The 6,076-nt window shown below is 36.8% G+C and overlaps 2 long non-coding RNA genes across 2 annotated transcripts; one reads left to right on the top strand and one right to left on the bottom strand.

Annotated features, from left to right (window-relative positions):
• The first annotated feature begins 425 nt into the window (after positions 1 to 425).
• On the top strand, positions 426 to 1,455 carry LOC128206561 (uncharacterized). Its single transcript, XR_008256502.1, has 2 exons — positions 426 to 571; positions 1,202 to 1,455. It is a non-coding gene; the product is annotated as an uncharacterized LOC128206561 (long non-coding RNA).
• LOC128206562 (uncharacterized) lies at positions 711 to 1,634 on the bottom strand. Its single transcript, XR_008256503.1, has 2 exons — positions 1,549 to 1,634; positions 711 to 1,298 (listed from the first exon to the last, which is right to left on the bottom strand). It is a non-coding gene; the product is annotated as an uncharacterized LOC128206562 (long non-coding RNA).
• Between the last annotated feature and the right edge of the window lie 4,442 nt (positions 1,635 to 6,076).

Below are 6,076 nucleotides of genomic sequence, written 5' to 3' on the forward strand. Positions count from 1 at the left end.
ATACGTCTGTACAAAAGTATTTTTTTGAACAAAACTACTTATTTCAATCCGCTCAAAATTTATTTAATACTGAAATTGTCCGTGCATGACCTAAATAAGTGTTACTATTTTTAAACTATAAACATCGTACATTTATGCTTTGGCTTGTGTTGTCAAATCGGCATTAATGGCCATTTAATATCAGGTTCAAAATGGACACGATTGATTTCATTCAAGATAGAGGTATTTTTGTTGATACCGTTATGTAGTTTCTATAAACTGCTTTGCTTTCAAAGTAAATCAGGAAATATCGTACAACTAAATTTTTGTCCGAACCATCGCATGCTTCCGAATCTCATCTACTCGTATGGTTCCAATGTAAACAATGGCTTTTGTAGCTGTCATTCCGACGCATTTCATAGATTTCTTATTTTCATATCAGCACTTTGTCGACGGGAAATCCAATCAAGAAAACCCTGTCCCTCAAGCAGCTACTGTATTTGACCAGCTCACACCAGCTAGGCCTCCTCCAAAACTCAGATAAATATTTGAGCCACCAAAAAACGAGAACAGATCGGTCTGAATCGTTAAGGTATTATTTTTCTGTATAAAACAATTTATTTCACTGTACATTTAAATCAATTATTATGTTCATTAGAACTTGATTCTTCCAAACATGTACTGTAAAGACTTAGACTTATTATGAATAAAGAACAAGTCAAACATGTACATATTTTCATTGTTATTCTTATGTTTTGGGCCATTTACGTAAATCTACAATATTTAATGATAGTTCATCCAATGTTCAGAGTCTGGATCACATGCACACTCGATTAACAGTATTCTTAAAGTTGCACTCTCACAGAATTCTAGTTTGACACTGTTTGTCTCAGAATCGGCTTATTTTGGCATTCTTTAAATTAAGACCTAATATATAAATCACAAAGCAAACTTCTCCGAGCCAAACTATGATAAATGCAATCGAATCCTGTGTAAGTTGTCAAAGTGATCAATCTGTGAAAGTGCAGCTTTAACAGTGAAAAATAACTTCTGCTAATGCTATATATTTTAAAATATATTTGCCATTGCAATAAAGAGATATTCACCTACAATATCATACATAAACACCAAAGAAATATCAAAGTTTAAGTAATGTTTGCAAAACAACAATGTATTTAATAAATCTGATATTAAATATGCAACAACTGGTGTTATACTCCAGAACTGAAGCTAACATCATAGAGGTACATCCTTCCAAGAATCCATCAAAACAACATGCTGAACAACTTCAAGAACTCTCTTCAAAAGACCATACTTTCCTGAAATAAATAAATTTAAAAAGATGCCAATATTAAAATAAATCAGTTACATGTATTGCTAAATATTTTAATACTAGCTGTAAATGCTACTGCCTTTGATGTTTGCTTTCTACATGTATATCATAATGAAATATTGACAAGATAATAGCTAATGTTTTGTGGTTGTTGTTTTTCTCTGGACAAATAGTCCATTACTTTTGTACATCAAAGTAAAACTAAATGTTATTAAAAGCTTTAAAATAGGTCCTACCGATTATTTGTAAAACTTGTCATCACTGGTTTTCTCTTGCGGTTGACATTGCCTGGACTGGCAAATATCATGTGTGTGTCAGGGGGGGGGGGGCGGTTTCCGGTCTTATGCTAGGTCCCCTGTGGCGGTAGGCTTGTTGAAGACAATAATAAGGGGACTTCCTTAACTCCATCAATCAGAATACTTTAATGGTGTCAACGGTAAATAGCAGGAGACCCTCCACCAGCCTTAACCGGTAAATGGGGGGAGGGTAGTGTGTGTGGGTTAGAACCAGCTGCCCGGTCAGCTTAGTTGGTTAGAGCGCCGGGCTAGTGTTCTGGTGGTTGTGAGTTCGAGCCCCACACCGGGGGCACTTTTCCTCCCAGGTCTACTTTTACAGCCAGAGTGTGTGAACATGTTCCACAATTTCTGTAAGAACAAAAATCAAAGCATGTGAATGTTTGAGCAATGCAAAAGTTACAGATTGGTATCACCCACGATTGTCACTTGTCAACTATTACATTATTATTCATAAGGGGGAGTGTTCAATCGCTTAGAACTGAAACTTTTTATGCATAACCCCAATAAACCATTTCTGCTCATACTATAGAATACAAGGTTATACTGTATAGCTGGCATGTAACTGTTATTTAATGTCACTTCCGGGTTCCCCATTCGGGCCATTTATGATTTACTCATATTGATTTGTGCGATGATTTAATCTTTGTTTCAACAATACTGTAAGAAGGACCGGTGTTATTAAAAGTTAAACTTACCCTTGTTTGCATTTACAGTATGCGTCACACACACGCTTTTCCTTTTTATCGATGTCAATGTTGACAACATGGCGGCTATCCGATTTTCTCTGACTTGGATAGATTTCACCCCGTAAATGTTAGATATCGTCATTTTCTAAAGATATATCGAGCCTTCCGATGTAGCAGCCAGTTACAAATTCCTTTGACTTCTATTTTTTCGCATTGTAATGTCACATTTATGATAATTTGTCAGGAATATCGGAAAGCGAAACGACGCGAGACGCCTTTACTTCCTCGTTTGTTTGACGGACATAGACAGAGTTCGCTCCCTTGATATCAGGGGGCGTGGCTTAGAAGCCGCTGTCGTAAGGTCAATTTAACCCTCGGTATATTATATGCATGTCTAGATTGACGTTAAATAGCATACGAATCTTGATTGTTGAGTCATTTGCTTGATTGCCTGCATTGTTAGAACCGAACTAATACTGTGATAGGATATGCTCCTCCTGCGTTCTATTCATGATCAAACATTTATATTTCAAGTCTGTGAGACGGGTATCTTAATTGAGTAAAGAAATAAAGGAAAAGAAAACATGTTTACAAATTAATACATTTATTTGAAACTTAACATCTATAAAATCAGTCAACATATGATGACACGCATTATATCACTTGAAATACATAAAGTGAATAATATGACAAATCATTTAGGTAATAAAATAAAAAATTACATAAACGGATAAGAATAATAAGTCATCATAAGTCATGCAATTGATTGTCAACACCATTCTTTTCATTTTTCTACACCACTGTTCGGTTTTCATATGCTTCAGAAAATCATTGCTCTCTAGCACAAGTTTGTGCATATCAATCGTATCCGAGGAAATATTCTAAATGTGCACAATATCTTCCCAACCCTATAGTATACTACTGTCATGAACAGCGTTAAGCATGACGCTGAAGTAAATTTCTATTTCATGTTCATCGTCATCAGGATCTGTACCAATGATACAGTCACCATTAGTTTGGGAGGGGAGATTCATCTGACAGTCATATTTGTCTAGTCACCATACCCATTACCTCACACAATGCTTTTGCCTAAACAAAGTAGGAGTCCATTAGCATCGCACTTGTAGACTCTGGGGTTGGTTGATGAATCTCTATAGAGTCCGTAACTTTCAGATCTACCTTCATTGACATACACTGTTCATCTTCATATACCTCTTGAGATAGTGCCTTGCCTTCACTGCAAGCCATGTTAAGTATTTCTGCTAAGATACGTTCACAACAAAAGCTGAAATTTGAATTGAATTTTCTGTTCAGGTCACCCGACTATATCGTTATAGTGCAAACCTGCCAGAGGTTCGCTTCCTTCCTTTTCCATGGTGCTCGGGATGAGTCATTTGGGGACGAGGATCGAACGCCCTAAAGCTGCCAATAAATGTCGTTTTTATAATGCCCATTGTTTTAAAACTTGGAGAATGTGTTCTTAGTTCTTACAACGACTCGTCCCCTTTCTACCACTGGTGTAATCTCAAACCGCAATAAAAGCATTCTATTGTGTCTTTTCTACCAATATACTAAAATCCGGCTGATGATAATTGGAACTTGTTTGGGGTCTATTTTAAGCGACCAACTGTCGAGTGTTTTAAGCCTGTCTTGGTAAAATATCATGCTTGGAGAGCATTATTCAAACTCTAATAGTTTGGAAGCTGTCATTACGACCGTCCTTTTAAGAATGAAGCAAACAACTGAACACTTTCCTTCATATCACAGAGAGTTTCAAATATATCAAATGGTAATTGTAGACTTTGATGACCATTTTTAAAAAACCCATTATTATAAGTACCTTCCATGGCTGAGAGTGTAAGATAGGTTCATTCCGACCCGAGCGTAGGGTGTTTTGCGGAAACGAGGTTTACCGAGTTTCCGCAAAACACCCTGTGCGAGGGTCGGGATGAACCTATCTTACACGAGCGGCTATGGTAGATGCTTTTTCTCCTACCTCAGTTAAACAAAATTAGGTAAAAATGTATTTTTGCCGGAACTCTTTTGTGCTTAGTAAAAATAATTGCGTACGGATATGCATTAATTCGTGGTTGTCATGGATATTCGCGCAGTGATTCAGAGTATGTAAATTGTCTGATCGGTCTTTAAATAGTTCTAAAAAGAGTGAAGCATTATTTCTTAAAAGGGGCGTGAAAACTGTTTTCTGGTGATATTTGAAGCGAGAAATAATTAATTAGCGTTCTAAATATTACCATAAGACAAGATTTCCATGATGCTATTGACGACAGTCTTCAACAAGGGAGGTAATTACAATGTGGTGACCATTAAAAAGAAGTTCCATACGGGCATTTTATCTTCGCCCGTGGGCAAGATAAGAATATCAAGCATGGTTAAATTATTGGATCTACTTATCTGAGGTGGGAGAAAATGCGTTGCTGTCTCTTTCATAATAACTATGACATATCTACCACAAAGTTATCAAGTCATTTCCCTTCTGATTGGTGACCAGGAGACATTTTCGAAATCAAAATCTCTCCAATGTCTGCAGCTCGTTAGAAAAAGGTTTCTCCCACTTCAGATAAGTAGATCAAAATTTTAACTATGCTAGAAATTCTTATCTTGCCCACGGGCAAAGATAAAACAATTACCCGTATGGAACTTCTTTTTAATGGTAATCACATTGTAATTACCTCCCTTGTTGAAGACTGTCGTCTGTAGCATCATAGAAACCTTGTCTTGTGGCTATATTTAGCATGCAAATTAAATATTATTCGCTTCAAATGTCATCATTAAAAGGTTTTCACACACCTTTCAAGAAATAATGCTTCATTCTCCCCAGAACTATTTAAATTTGACTATTAACATAATCTGAATCACTGCGCGCATATCCATGACAACTACGAATTATCACATATCCAGACGCATTTATTTTCACAACGCAAAGAAGAGATCCAAAAAAGTACTTTTTTTACTCAATTTTGCTTAACTGAGCTGGGAGAAAAAACATCTTCCATAGCCGCTCGTGTAAGATAGGTTCATCCGAACCCACGCGCAGGGTCCGCAAAACACCCGTTTCCGCAAAACACCCTACGCTCGGGTTGGGATGAACCTATCTTACACTCTCGCCCATAGAAGATACTTATAATCTGAGCTTTCAAGAGTAGTTCTGTATTTTTAAACACTTTAGTCAATGTAATTTTGAGAGTCTTGAGCAAAGAGAGATCACTGCTACACAGAACATTTTATATTCACTGTGTTGATCGTTTATAATATGTACCGATTGACAGCTGCACGGACTATGATTGTTGCAAACACAGATATCCGTTTTATTGCCTGGGCACAAAGTTTTCATTGTCTTTTATTTGAAAAAAATGTTGTTAAAAGCGATATGAAATTACACTGGTCTTGCAATTCACCACGACTATTGTAATGATCAATGATTAAATAATGAATAATCAGATCAATATATCGTAACCGAAGAATGCTATTGTTTGTAGCGTATCATATGCCCCACTGAAATGAATACTGTCAATCAATGAACCCGTAGACATTCCGCGGACCCAACAGAAACCCGTTAAAGATGGCCGCTGGTAGGTCAGACCCGCCAGAGCCGGCAAAGCTGCCAAGAGTTACCTTCTTTCACCCTACTGAGGCAATTTAAGGTATCCGACACACAAATGCCGGGCGCCCCTATATTACTTTGGTATCATTCAAAAGGATGTTGTTTACAAAAAATGAAATGTATCATTTTACCGAAATGATTGTACAACCAAGTTATTGTT

This window comes from Mya arenaria, chromosome 10, assembly GCF_026914265.1.
Source record: "Mya arenaria isolate MELC-2E11 chromosome 10, ASM2691426v1".
NCBI lineage: Eukaryota > Metazoa > Mollusca > Bivalvia > Myida > Myidae > Mya > Mya arenaria.